Genomic DNA, 15,846 nt, shown 5'->3' on the forward strand with positions numbered 1-15,846 from the left:
TTCCTCCTCTTATTAAACCACTAATCCCATCCTGACCTCAGGGCCCTCAAGACCTCATCTGACCCTGATTACCTCACAAAGACTCCATCTTCTAATGCCATCACATAGTGGGTTATGGCTTCAACAGCTTTATTTGGGGGAGAAGCACAATCCAATCCACAACATCCGTCTTGGAACAAAGTCTTCAGATGCAAACCAGTGTTACTTCTAGTTACAAGTTAGATGCCATAAGCGGCCAAAGAAATTATAAGAGTTCCCTGGACCCTCAGAGCAGCAGTGGGAAGGCTCATGGGATGAAGGAGGAGGCTCAGTTCCCATGGGTCTTCTGAATATTCAAACAGTGGTCCTCCTTTCCTGGGTCTCAGCATGACTGTCTTTCTTTTAAAGCTAATTTCTCCGATTTATCTCCCAGTTCCCGCTCCACATTCACATAAATCCTTACATTCCCTTATCATCCTTCCTCCCCCAAGAGCCACTTCCTTCCTTGGACCTTCTTCTTCTCCATATGTTCTTTCAGAATAGCTTTTGATGATCCAAATTTTCAACAACTACAGTAAGAGTTAGTTTTTCTTGGATAGCAGAAATACAACCAGGAGTTTGGACAATGGGAAGGGAGAGAAGCATTTGCCCTCATATTTCTTTTATTCTTATTTTATTTATTTGTATAATAATGAAAAAAAAAGTAATGCAAGTGTTGCATTGCTTTAACAATATTCCTTGCATTGAGTTTCTTAAAGAAAACCTAACTCTAAAAGATCCTACCTTGATACATAATGGTGAATCAGAAACAAACAAACAAAACTTCATTTCTTGGAAAGGCCATTCAAATACATGCCATCATTGTTGTTGATAGATCCTCCCTTCCCCCAACTGATGGACGGAGTATGACGTAAACTGCACCTGTGGCCTGGACATTCCTGAGCACCTAACTAGGCACCTTATATGGACTGTACATTGAACCACCAATCAGCACCTGCCAAATACCCTAAGCCCCCGATTCCTAAGTACCTAAGTGCCTAATCATGTGCCTTATATGAAATCACCAATCAGCGCATGCCGTGCGAGTACCCCATCCCTTTCCTTTCCTCCCCTCAAAAGGCGTCTTTACCCCTGCACATGTGCTCTCTTCCTTTGCAAGGCAGCCCGGCAGGGGTCCTTCTCCTCCAATAAAGCCTGTAGTCCTGGTTTTCGGCCCTCTGTCTCATCTTTCAGTTGTCACACCATGCAGAACTCTCGGACCCTCATAGATAATTGAACATTCCTTCCTGGCTGTGGCCACTGTACCTATCACATCCTTCTAGTTTATCATCTATCATATTCTCCTACAATTACATATTTTCATATATGTTTTCCACCCTAGTTTTTTGTTGTTTTCCCCATGGTATTTTTAGTGTTGAGCAAGATAACAGAGACATTACAGTGTTTAATAAAGTTTATTCACTGACAAAATCCTTTGAAGATCATGCAAATGCTTCATTTCATTCAAAGGTTATTGGGTATTTAATATGTCTGGAGTAGATGTAGAAGAAGCTATATCATTTCCAAAACTGAGCAGGTTAAAAAATTCTTTAAAATTTTAAATTATTGATTTTTTACAGAGACGAAGGGAGAGGGATAGAGAGTTAGAAACATCGATGAGAGAGAAACATCAATCAGCTGCCTCCTGCACACCTCCCCCCTGGGGATGTGTACGCAACCAAGGTACATGCCCTTGACTGGAATCGAACCTGGGACCTTTCAGTTCGAAGGCCGATGCTCTATCCACTGAGCCAAACCAGTTAGGGCTAGGTTAGAAAATTCTTGACATCGAATCAACTCTTCAGCTTTTTCTTTGCATAAAACAACTATTCTGGGGCTTATTTCAGTCCTGTTTTTATTCCAGTTAACCCTGTGCATTTTTTTTCTTTTTTTAAAATTAAATTTTATTGGGGTGACATTGGTCAACATGAATATATAGGTTTCACGTGTAAGTTTCTAAGTTACAAAATCTGTATATAGCACCCTGTGCCCACCACCCAAAGTCAAATCTTCTCCTGTCACCTCATAGTAGGACTCCCTTCTCCTCCCAACTGGAAACTACACACTACTGTTTGTGTTCATAAGTTTCAGTTTTATATCCCACTTATGAGTGAAATCATATGGTGCTTAGCTTATCTGTCTGACTTATTTCACTTAGCATTATGTTCTCAAGGTCCATTCATGCTGTTGTAAATCACACTATTTCATCCTTTCTTATGTCTGAGTAGTGTTCCATTGTGTATATGTACTACACCTTCTTTATCCAGTCCTCTATCGCAGCACACTTTGGTTGTTCCTATGTCTTGGCCACCATGAATAATGCTGCAATGAACATAGGGGTGCATATATCTTTGTGTATAAATGATTTTGAGTTTTTTGGGTATATATCCAAGAGTGGGGCTGCTGGGTCATATGATAGCTCTATTCTTAATTTTTTGAGGAATCGCCAGACTGCTTTCCATAGTGATTATACCAGTCTACATTCCCACCAGCAGTGAATGAGAGCTCCTTTTTCTCCACAACCTCTCCAGCACTTGTTATTGCTTGTGTTTTTGATAATGGCCACTCTAACAGGTGTAAGGTGGTACCTCATTGTAGTTTTAATTTGCATTTCCCTAATTGCCAGTGAGTCCTGTTTTAATAATAAAAAAGACCCAGATTGAAGTTACAATTGCCATTAATTAGCTAAGTGAACTTCAGCAACGTGTGTAACCTATGGGCTCTGTGTCCCCTTCTGAGACTAGTGGATTACACAGGATGGTGTCTTGGTTCACTTATAACATCAAAATTCTCTTCTTTCATATGTAACATTAGTGTGAAGATGCTATAAGAATGGAAATATCCTATATAATAAAAGCATAGTATGCAAATTGTCCCCTTGACTGAGAGTTCATCCGGGAGTTCGACCAGGGGGCAGGGCCGGCCGGGGGAAGGGAGGGAGTAGCTAGCTGGCAGCTGCTAGGGACCCTACCAGTGCACAAATTTTGTGCACTGGGCCTCTAGTTTGAATATAAAACTACACCAGAGAGGTTTGTAGAAGCAGCAATTATATACAATTATAGAATTTGCCATAACTTTACAAGATGAACCTCTTTTATTCTTTCTCTTATTTTTTAAAAGTAATTGCCTTAGAGAGCACATACCAACCGAGACAATGCAGAATAGTATTGAAAACAACCCCTACACTGAGCAGGCTCTCAGAGGCAAATGCCTTTTGTGAGAGTCAGTGAGGATTTTTTGCTGTTATTTTGGGGAGAAGAAATTGGAAAATTACTGTGAGCAGACAAAGGAGGAATATAAGAGTGTGTCTTAGCCATTAACGAACTACCAAATGGCAATATCCATTGCATAAGGTCAGTACCTCTCCTTCTAAAAGCTGGGTTTGCTTTTTGAAAAAAGAATCTGCAAAAACAATAATATATGGGCTCAGAGTTTGCATCTCAATGATACATGTGCAGGCACATTCCTGTCACTTTAATGAGGCCTTTGCCTGCGTGGCCTCAGTGACAGTTGGACACACAAACAGCAGTTCATCAATTGATTGCAGGTGTTTCCCCTTGGAAAATAAAAACTGCATGTACAGACCACAAGGTGAGGGAAAATCGATTTTCAACAGCCACACAATCTGGTGAGTTCTGAAACACAGCTTTGGGAAACCTATTGTCTTGCTGCTATTTTCATATATAAATATATTTCATTTGTCAACTATAGGACCAAAGACATCAATAGTAATAAGGATTCATAAATTAAAAATTAAGTACAATATACCTAGTAAGGCATAAAAACTATTTTTCATAATTAATAGAAAATAGAATCTCCTCTGGGAGTGAAACCATCCTAGTTGAGAACCACTGGTCCAGAGACTTTATTGGGGGAAATATTTTACTTCCCTCTCTGCGCATATATTACAGAAATTGGAAGTAGGAAATCAAGAAACAGAAATTCTGATGCTCTTAAATTTTTTCCTCTTAAATTTTAAGGATTGTGGCAATTTGGAGAGATCACTCTGAGTTTAGAGCAGGAAGCACAGATTTTAGTTGCTTGTTTTTTTCGCACTGTCTCTGATTTTGGAAATTTCTTAAATTCTGGAGACTGTTTTCCTCATTTACAAATAAAGGGAGTGAGGGAATAGAAAGTCCTATGTTCTTTAATATGCAGAGATTTTATGCTACCTACTTTGCACACTGATTTTAAGAATACATGGAGGTACATGGGAATAATCAAAACATTAAACTTAAAAGATCTGTAGAAATGTAAGTACTACCTGTTCAGGTCATTCTGGGTGTCTGCCAATCCTACCTTCCATCCCCTCTGTAAACTTAATTTAAAATTCACTCTTTCCAGAAGTCCTTTCCTGATTAACTAGAGCCTAATTCCAACCTGTGTAACTCTTCCTTTGGAATTTTCTTCAAAGCCAGTTATGAGTCATTCAAGGAAATAAGTCTTATTACTTTGTAATCACACCTCGTTTGGGACCCCAAATAGAATTACATAGCCTGATCACTCACTTCATTCACTAGATTTGGCTCCAATAGACTTTTGCTGTTTCCAAAACAAAATAAAAAGTTGATATTTCAACTCTGCATACAATGGAAAAATTGTGTTGCAAACTCTGAAGACAATTGCAAAAGAAAGGTTTCATAAGGTTTTGTGCCATAGAAACATGGAATTAAATAAATTGTTAAGAAGAGAGTCATGTAAATGTGGATAATTATCATTTGAGTCTATTTTATGTTAGTTTAAGGAAATATATCCCACAAATTTTACACATCATTTATGTTTGTATAAGGTTATTTATCCTCATGTGTCTATTTTGCTATATTATCTTGTTGTTTCTCTTACCAACTTTCTTGCCCCTTTCTTACTCTGTGTGTTCCTTTGACTTACCCATAACCTTAGTTAAATAAAATTCTGTTCTTAACCTGTGCTTTCTCTTATGCAGTTTAATCTGACCAGAGTAAAGGCATATCCTCTTGACTAGTATAATTTTAAATCCCTAACCATGAACCCCAAATAAACATTCAATTCTTCTTGACAATCTTACTCTATTTCCCCAATTTATAGAATCATCTTTCTACTGATGTAGACTATTTTTTTCTCATCTTCTCTTTTAAACCTCTACTGTCTCTTCCCTTGATGTCACTCTCAATTGATGACCTTGATTTTTACCATACTGAGAAAAATTAAGTAATATAGGAGAGGACTTCTATAGACCAGATCACTATTGAGCCCACCCACCAGCCCTTGTTCCCCTGTCCTCTTTTCCTCTCCTTGCCCCTACACAGAGCAGATCCTGGCTCTTCTACATGTGAGCCCATCTCCCTTTGCCTGTTCAAGGGCACTGTTCCAGGACTTCCACCTCTTCCCTTTCTTATCACGCTTTTCCTTTTTACTGGATCATTCCCATCAGCATAGGAACGTATTAAAAAGTATTTGTCCCTTGACCATTTCCTTTCATTTTCCTTCTCGTTTTCCTGTCCTTTATTTAGCAAACCATCTTGAAATAGTACTCTATCCACCTCCTCTTCTCTCTGACATTCACCACAGCCATGCTTGTGCCTTCACCACACCATGCAAACTGCTCTTGTCAAGGCACCGATTGGCCTCCTTGGCTGCATGCAATGATAACACTTCACTCTTTATGTTACTCAGATAATTGACTGAATGTGACCCATCACTTCCTCCTCTTTGAAGTATTTTCTTCATCTGGCTTCTGGAGATCCTGCTCTTCTGACTTTTCTCCCTCTTTTTTTTGTTTTTGTTTTTTTGTTTTGTTTTTAACATTAGTATATCTTTATTTAATTGTGTTTTCCAAAAATCCATATTTTATTTCACTAAAAAAATCTTTATTGTTGAAAGTGTTACATATGTCCTTTTTTTTTTTTGCCATTGACCCCTTATAGCCCACTCTTACCCCCTGCCCCAGGCCTCCACCACTTATTGTCTGTGTCCATGGGTTATGCATATGTGCATACAAGTTCTTTGGTTGATTTCTTCCCACCCACCCGCTCTCCTGAACTTCCCTCTGAGTTTTGACTTTACTCGCTGCTCCTTCTCAGTCTCTTGCTTGTTCCTTCTCTTCTCCCTGATTTTTCAATGTCAGAGTGCCCAAGGCTTATGCTTCCTCATTTTCTCTTCTATAACTATATTTATTCCTCTGATGATTTTATCCAGTTTCATTGCTTTCAATAGCATCTATATTCTGATGATTCTGAAATGTGTATCTGCAGCCCAAACCTCAGTTCTGAATTCTACATTATGATGCTGTTCCTATACTATCTCCCGCTAAATGTCTACTAGACGTTACAAACTCAGCAAGTCCAAACTGAACTTCTGATATGCCCTATTAGTCTGCTTTGCTAGTGGTTTTTCTCATAGCCTTGACTCCTTTCTCTCACACTCCACATTCAATTCCCAAGAGCTTTTGTGAAATCGATCTATGCTACATGTCCAGAATCTGAACCCCTTCTCACCACTTTCATTGCTACCATCCTGGTCCAAATAGCATCATATTTCTTCTGAATTAGTCGAACAACCTCATAACTAGGCTTCCTAATTTTATTCTTGTTCCCTGATGGTCTGTCATTAAGACAGCAGTCACAGAGATTTCTTTAAGAATCTCTTTATACTATTTCCCTTCTCTGCTCAAACCACAATTTTATTTTGTTTTTATTTTTCTCAGAGTAAATGTGTAAGTCTTTGCAATGGCTTCCAAGGCCCTGCATGACTTGGCCTAACCTCTGTTTCACACCCACTTTTTTTCCCTATGACAATCATTTACTCCCTGCAATTCAGAATACGGGCTTTGCTGCTCACCAAACATTCTGGGAACATATTTGCCCTTGGATACCATCTCATCTGTTTCCTCAGTGTGGAATCACATAACTAACTCCCTCAAGGTCCTTCAGGTATTTCTCAAGGGTGTCTCTTACCACTCTATTTAAAACTGTACCTCATGCCCCACCATACCACAGCCTGTACTCTCTTCCTCTTGCCTCAACTCTCAATGCTCATTCCAACCATTTTTCATGACACTTATCTAATGTATTATATAATTTAAATAGTGTTATCAATTTGTTATGTATTTCCTATTGCATATTTTCCCCAGGACAATATGGGCTCTATGGCAGAAAAGAGGTTTTCTTATTTCCTTCTGTTTTATTTACTGATGTATCCTCAGGGTCTAGAATTGTTTTTAGCCTGTAATGAATTCAGTGAATAATTTTAAAACAAACAGCTATTACATTTTAAGAAAGGGTTGCCTCTCAGATATCAGTGAATTTAAATAGGCTGAGGTCAGGGGTTGGCCTTCTTTGCACATAACCTTTATAGAACACTTAGGACATATATATAGAGAAGGATTTCAATAAATGCTTCCAAGATGATGAACATTTACAAATATAATCTTTTCAAAGATCATTTCAGTGTGGAGTTAGTCTATAAGTACACCATTTTCAGAACATTGAGTACAAATGAAATAGACTTCTACACATGGCACAATGATCTTGGATAATGTAATGTTTTCTGTTTCCTTTACTGACTAGCAATTATAACAATGGATCTGTCTTGTGACAATATGTATGATTGGTAGACAGAAACAGTGGTGCAAAAGTTTGAAATTAGAAACATTTTCTAGATAATTATTTGACAACTTTCTCTGTGTAGACAACAATCACTGAATTACATTCATAAGCAAGTAGTAAAAATTAGGGAATTGATGCAACAAAACTTAATTTTTCTTAGAAAAGTGGTAAAAAATGGGTTACAATTGTGTAAAATTTGCATATATTCTAGCAATAAAAGAGACAATTGGGGATGGAGACCTTATACAAACCTTGCCAGTTGATTATACCCCAAGTCAGTTGAGCTATGATAACTAAAGTAGGTCAGATACATAATTTCTTAACCCCAGTGAGGATGGGTAGAAACAGATACTATCACAGTTCAGATTCGATGTTTTTTGCTTTTAATTGAAAAAAAAAATTTTTTTAAATTACTCAGGCAGTATATAAACAGCCTTTTCTTTCCCTCTATTTAATTATTCTCCAATCCCTCTCTTCAATTCCTCTTCCATATCTAGTGGAAACCACTTTTTATCATTTAGAGTACAACTTCCAATCAATTTTCCATATATTTACACACATACACACACACATATATATGTGTGTACATACATGTACATGCACACACACATAAATGGTATTAATTTGTGATATATTATTTTTCCTAATTCTATGTTTTGGAGATTTATATATGTCATTAACTATACATCTATTCTAGCTCATTCTTGATAATGGTTAAATAATATCCCATAAAAGTGACACACCACAGTTTTTTAAAAATATGTTTTTATTGATTATAGAGAGAGAGGAAGGGAGAGTGATAGAGGTATAGAAACATTGATGGGAGAGAAACATTGATCAGCTGCCTCCTACACACCCCTGGAATCAAGCCCACAACCCAGGAATGTGCGCTGACTGGGAATCAAACCAGTAACCTCTTGGTTCATGGGTACACGTTCAACAGCTGAGCCACACCAGCTGGACAACACCCCAGAATTTACTTGATTATTCTTTTTTTTTTATTCATAAATTTAATATATTTATCAGGAACACTTATATTTCTGTAACAATACACATTTTTTATTTTTAAAAATTTTCTTTGATTAAGATATTACATATGTGTCCATATCCCCTCATTGCCCCCCACCCCCCACCCCTGCTCATGCCCTCAGTCCCCTGGTGTCTGTGTCCATTGGTTAGGCTTATATGCATGCATACAAGTCCTTTGGTTGATCTCTCCTCCTTACCCCCACCCTCCCCTGCCTTCCCTCTGAGGTTTGATGGTCTGATCAATGCTTCTCTGTCTCTGATCTGTTTTTGTTCATCAGTTTATGTTGTTCATTATATTCCACAAATGAGTGAGATCATGTGATATTTATCTTTCTCCAACTGACTTTGTATCTAAATGTAAAAAGCTAAAGCAACTCAAGTATCTATTAAGAATAATTACCTATTAATATATGCTTGAGTTGCTTTAGCTTTTTACATTTAGATACAACATGAAAGTGAATATTTTACACACATATTTGTGCATGTATGCTGGTATTTCTGTAAAATAGATTCTTCAGAAGCAGGACTGAGGCAACAAACAGCATATGGATTCTATTTGATCGAAGCTGCTAAATTGTCTCCACAAAGTTTTTACCAATTTATGTTCTCACCAATAGTGCTTGAGTTTCTATTTCCTCATTTCCTCCCCAGCACTAGGTATAATTCTATCTTTTAAAACTCCCAATTTGATAGGTAGGAAGGAACAATTTCTGGTAACGTTTTTCATTCTTTGACATTGGATATGTTTATGGGTGTTTTTTTTTTTTTTTTGTATTAGTAGATGCTCACCGTTTTCTCTTTATCATTTACCATTTTTTATTTTACCTTTTCCCCTTCTTTTTCTTCCATTTGCCATACTGTCAAGACAGGAAGTCATTCAGGATTAGGGAAAAGTCAGGGGGGCAAAAGAACTCAGTTCTTTATCCACCAGCCCCACTGTACTTCCCTTTACTTATTGGCATGTTTAGGAAACAGAAGAAAGAATGCATAAGCAGAGATGCTAGACTAGTGATGGAGAGCTTTGACTAGATATTAGGCTTACTTAAGCCTTTTAGGTTTGTTTAGTTGTGTATTAGTAATGATGCCTGGAAATACCCCAAATATGTTAATTTAATTGTTCTGGGGTGGAGCAACAGAAAAAAATTTCCCCCTTATTTCTCCTGTGCAGCTAATGTTGAGAACCATATTTTAGGAAGTCCATTTATTTTCTGGTTTCTGCTCAACCCCTTGGTGAATTTTTCAGGACATGGGGCTGGGGGAATTGACATAGATCCACCACAGACATCTCCATAGGTAGGTGACTTGCTGCTATTTTCAAGGTGTGGTTCAAGTTTTCTTGTTTGACTAGATTATCTAACCTATGTCACAGATCATCTGTATTTACTTTTTAGGCAGAAAAGAAAATGTAGTAATTTTATTTTGGAGCTTTCTCTTTCAACTCTCATATACACACATATGCATTGCTATGTATAAGTAATATGTGAAATCCAGTACTGTGGTCAAGGTACAGGTTCAAGTTCAGAAGCTTTAGGTTCCACTACAGGACTATGTAGGCCACATATATGCCAAAATATTCCCTAGGCTTTCCCATGGCATTCTACAAGATAACTGCTCAGTGCACCTGTTGGTTTTTATAAATGTTCTAAATATCTATTGCTGGGTAACAGGTTATCCCAAAACTCACATTTAAAACAACAGCATTAATTTGGTTTTCTCATTAATATGTATATCTGTCAGGACATGTTAGGGACAGCTCACCTGTGTTCCACAAAGTGTCAGAGCAGGTAGCTCAGTGGAAGGGGGATCCGCATCCACAATGGCTCCTTTATATGGCTGGCAAGTGGGTGCTACTGTCAGGTCCCCTCTATGTGGGGCTTTTCCCAGGGCTTCCCCTTACGCATGGTGGTGGTTGTGTTGAAGAGCTGCCAATGTCATAAGTCCTGGGTGCAGAAGACAGCACAGCATCACGTCCGCTATATTCTGTTGCTCAAGTCGGAATATACACCACTTCTTGGTGGGAAGACATTTAAATCAATTCAAATCATTTTTAAAGTGCTGCATAAAACAAAATTTCCCATACATTCACATAAAATTCCCCATGTATTCATATACAATGGACCCCGGGTGTTTTTTTTAAAACTTTTCACCTTAAACTGATTTTTTTTTTTTAGCTCATAAAAATAAGGGCAGGTTCAGGATAAGGTACTTCTGTGAACAGAATAGGCAAATGGATACTGATATTAAAATTTATCTACATCTCCCAAAACAATATTTCCATTGAGTGCTACAGCACATCGAGGAGATAAAAATCACAGTCATGGGATGCATTTTTAAAAAAACCATACCTTCACTACATGTACTTAGTTATGATTTATTTCACTGGTCTGTTAAAGATTTCAGAGCTAATGAAGTGATATATTTCTGGTCAGTTAGTGACATCCTCTTAAAATAATGAGCAGAAGATTTTATTAGTTACTTGCACCTTAAATTGCTTTTATTTATTCAGTGTACATTAGAGAGATTTCACCAGGGGACTTGGGTGGCGAATTTATCAAGCAAAGTAAACATTAAAGCTTATCAGTGTGAAAGCAGGTCTTCTACAAACCACATATAATGACATGCTTTTAGTCAATCAGTGGGTTCTAAAATTTTTGACTTTTTTTTATTAGTTGAGCCTATGTAATAAATATCATAAAGTGCAAATATACTTGTGAGCTAATATTAAAACTCACTCCATTCTTTCAAGAAATTTGTCTCAGGAGCTACTATATGCTTCTTGAGTTGTTTTAAGATAACAAAGCAAATGTCCTCCTTTTCTTGGTAGCATGACTTACCTCAAAAGTATGCTGAGCACCTGAGAAATATAATGCTCAGAAGACATGACTAAAGATTATAAATGGCATTTTCAACTATTTTCTGACTGCATTAGCACACTTTACCTGGATAGTGAATGCAGGTAACTTAAAAACAATCTACTGAATGGGTGAATCTTTTGTATATGATAATGATGCCATAAATTTTTCCACATATATCAAAATATATTAACATTAAGAAGCCAACCTAGCATACAAGAAACTCATCACTTTGCTACTTTGACATCTTCTATCTCAATAGAACTAGCTCTTCCTTTGATTTTTAGGCATGTCTTTGATTCTAGAAACTTTTATCCTTTTTAAAAAAAATAATTTTTGATCATAATGCTTATCCTTCTTTATAATCTTTCTTATAAAATAATTCATGTAGTCTTCATAAACAGGTTAGTATCCTAAGTCAATTGATGAAACCACATAACAATATGGCTACTTGCTGTACACAAATGTGCCCATTTGCATAAAGTCAGCAGTAGCTGGCCACACAGAACAGCTCTGTTGCTCTCAGTGCCAGAATATACCTAAGCGGCCTGTGATGGGTAAAGACAGAGGGTCTGGAGTCAGATTGATGTATATCTTAATCCATATTCCATTATTAACTAACTAATTGTCTGCTTTCAAGCATGTTACAACACCCCACTGATGCTCTTCTTTAAAATGAAGCTAAGAAGATGTTATAGTGAAGATTAAGTGAGAGAGTCCTTGCAAAAGTAGCTGGCATAGCACCTGGATAAATATACATTTTCCCTCAATCTCTCAAATTTGCTAAAATAATACATTTTCTTTTGTATTAGTCAGGGTTCTCCAGAGAAATAGAACCAATATTTGTGTGTATATATATATTTATATATATATATATATATTTATCATAAGGGATTGGTTCACACAATTAAGGAGGCTAAAGTCCCATGATCTGCTGTCTGCAAACTGGAGACCCAGCAAAGCCTGTGGTATAATTCGGTCTGAGTTTGAGACCAATAAATCACAGTTCAAGGGCAGGACAAGAGGAGATGAGGTATCCAGCTCAAGTTGTGAGACAGAAAAAAGAACCAAATAACTTTTTTCTCTGCTTTTTGCTCTTTCTGTTCAGGCCCTCAGGATTAGATGATGTCCATACATTAGAGAGGGCAATCTACTTTACTCAGTCTACAGATTCAAATACTAATCTCATACAGAAGCACCCTCACAGACACATCTAGAAGTAACCTTTAATTTGGCCACCCAAGTTGATATAAAATTAACTATCATATCTTCTTATTTTCCATTTCAGTTGTCTCTGAAGTCCCAAGCTACCTTGTTAATTGTTTCTTAAGCATCGGTTTCTTTTGAAAAAATATTTTTATTGATTTCAGAGAGGAAGGGAGAGGGAGAGAGAGATAGAAACATCAATTATGAGAGAGAATCATTGATCGGCTGCCTCCTGTATGCCCCACACTGGGGATCTAGCCTACAACCCAGGCATGTGCCCTGATTGGGAATCAAACTGTGACCTCCTGGTTCATAGGTCGACACTCAGTCACTAGGCCATGTCATTTGGGCAGCATCAGTTTCTGCTTATCTTGTCATGGAGCTGCCTCCAAATCCATATCAGCAGAAAGTAAATTCAAAAATAAGGCTAGAGTTTTTGCTTAATTTATTTTGTAATTGAGGCATAGAAAATCACACAGGACAAAAATTTACTTATCTAAGTCTGTCTGAATCTAAAGTTTGCATTCTAACCATTAGTTTCCACCACCTCTTAATAACTGAAGCTAAGAAGGTTTAATTTGCTTATGTCACTGTAGCAATAGCAACACATCTTTGAATAGCTGATCTGTGATATTCACTATTAAGACTTTTTTTTCTGCCATCTTTTCATTCTCTAAGCAATGTTTATTGAGCACCAACTTTTATGGTTCTGGTGTTGAAGTATGTACTTGGAATTCAGAGATATTCAATGATTAAAAAGACAGAATCTGTGCTCTTAAGGAGCTGCTAGGAGAGATGGAGATGGAATATAAAAGTAAGCTGCCATTGCCATAAGTGCTTTCTGAGAGGAAATGAAGCAGGGGACAAGTCATGAGGAACTTGCTCACTATTCCATGTCATTTGGACTTTATTCCTTGGAGGATGTGGCATCAGCAAAGGGTTTTTAATTACAGAAGTGAAATGAAGAGATGTGCACTTTGGAAAGATGACTAGCTGTGTGCATCATGGAATTAATGTGTCAGTGTGGTCTAGAGAGGCAAGTTTTATAGCTGTTGCAGTAATAATCTGGGTGAGAGATGATTGAGGTCTGAATTGAGAGATGGTGGGGCGATGAGAAAAGGGACAGATTTCAAAGATGTCATGGAGGGAGAAGTCATAAAATTTGATGTTGCAGTTGAAAAAGAAGGAATAAGAGATTAAATCCCAAGCCTATGAACTGAACAACTTGATGGATAATTATACTTTTTTTTTTTTTTAAAAAAAGAAAGAACAGCATATTTTGAGGAAAGACCATTGTCTTTCTATTTAGTGATGTAAATATGTACCTATATTTTAGCAAGGTAGACCGTCCAGTAGAAACTTGAATGTAAGAATTTGACATATAGGAAAAGATGGATTGACCAGATGGACCTGAGGTCCAAATGTAATTAATGAAATGGTGAGATTAGTTGATTTAACTTTAATTGCATGTAATGATGGTGTGTAATGATGGAGAGGAGGGAAGAAGAGAGATTTTGAAATTTGGAAACATTTCCTTTCCTCTTGATGTTTCCTTCTTTTTTTATTTTTATTTTTAAATATATTTTTATTGATTTCAGAGAGTAAGGGCGAGGGAGAGAGAGATGACTGGTTGCCTCCCCCATCCCTCCTACTGGAGATTGAGCCGGAAACCCAGGCATGTGCCCTGACTGGGGATTTAGCCTGAAGTTAATTGTCTGTGCAGTTGTGCTAGTGATCAAAATCAGACAAAAATAAAAGCAAGTTATTTAGTTTAAAGAAAGGCAAAATTGTTGTCTACTGCATAGTGTGTCATGCTGAAAGGATTTCCAAATTGCCAAGTGCTCCTTTTATCTGCTGCCTGCTGTCATTCTAACTTACCCTCTATGTATTGGGGATTTCCAGAAGGCATCTGCACTGACGTCTAGATTGATAATTGCAGAAAACTCACTACACTTCCATCTTCTTTTTAACACATTATATCCTTCCCCTGCCTCAAATTAGAGATAAAATCTTGGTTTAAGTCGAAATTCTGACCGAAGTTTAAAAGCTCATGGGGCGGTCTGAGGGCTCCCTCTCTCCAACGCCAGGTATGGGGGAGCCCCTCAGTCCCTCACCCTGAAGCTCCCCAGGACCATCAACAAGTTCTTCCAGCCAACAGAGATGCGGCCCAGGACTTCTTCCAGCGCTGGAATCAGCTGAGCCTCCCCCAACAGGAGGCGCAGAACATCTTCAAAGCCAACCACACCATGGACGCTAAAGTCACCAAGGCCAAACTCCTGGGGTTTGGCTCTGCTCTCCTGGACAACGTGGACCCCAACCCTGAGAACTTCGTTGGGGCTGGGATCATCCAGACTAAAGCCCTGCAGGTGGGCTGTCTGCTCCGGCTGGAGCCCAATGCCCAGACCCAGATGTACCGGCTGACCCTGCGCACCAGCAAGGAGCCTGTCTCCACTCACCTGTGTGAGCTGCTGGCCCAGCAGTTCTGAGCCCTGGACCTGCCCCCGGAAATGTGGCTGGTGCCAGGAAGCCCCTAGGACTGAGGGAGCTTTGGTGGATTGGAGCAGTGAGGGGACCTCCGCTGGTGACAGGGAAGACCCCAGGGTAGGGGGATGCCTGGGACTTTCCTCTGGCCTTTTGTATTTTTATTTTTGCTGTTTACATTCTGGGGGGTAAAAGGAGCCGCCCCCCTCCCCCCCAAGCACAGAGGGGAGAGGGGCCAGGGAAGCAGGCGCCTCCTCCCCTCCCACCTACCCACGCTGTTGTGGCCCCTCCTGCCCCCTCCCAGTCTAGGGGTGTGTGTATTATTGTGATCCAATAAACAGAGAGACACTAAAAAAAAAAAAAAAAAAAAAAAAAAAAAAAAAAAAAAGCTCATGGGACAATAAAATGCAGTTAAAAAATGAAAAAGAACAAAATTTAAAATGTCTTGTCTATATAAAGAATGAGCAGTGCATATAATATATGGTTGTTGAGTTTTAGAAGCAAGTTTATGCACTTGTGTGATATTTTCTGCTAAATATTTATTGATTAATATGCACTGCAGCCAGCTTAAGAGTTAAGATTGGGAAATCAAGGCCAATTACTGATTTGTGAAAATAAGTAGTGAGCAGCTAGCATCCAATGATGATAATGGTTTTTTAAGATTTGAACATGCTCTT

General features: G+C 38.2%; 1 pseudogene; it reads left to right on the forward strand.

The window, feature by feature from the left end:
• The first annotated feature begins 11,509 nt into the window (after positions 1–11,509).
• LOC103288312 (AP-2 complex subunit alpha-1-like) lies at positions 11,510–15,288 on the forward strand (annotated as a pseudogene).
• Positions 15,289–15,846: the final 558 nt, after the last annotated feature.

The sequence above is a fragment of the Eptesicus fuscus genome, chromosome 8, assembly GCF_027574615.1.
Source record: "Eptesicus fuscus isolate TK198812 chromosome 8, DD_ASM_mEF_20220401, whole genome shotgun sequence".
Taxonomy (NCBI): Eukaryota; Metazoa; Chordata; class Mammalia; order Chiroptera; family Vespertilionidae; genus Eptesicus; species Eptesicus fuscus.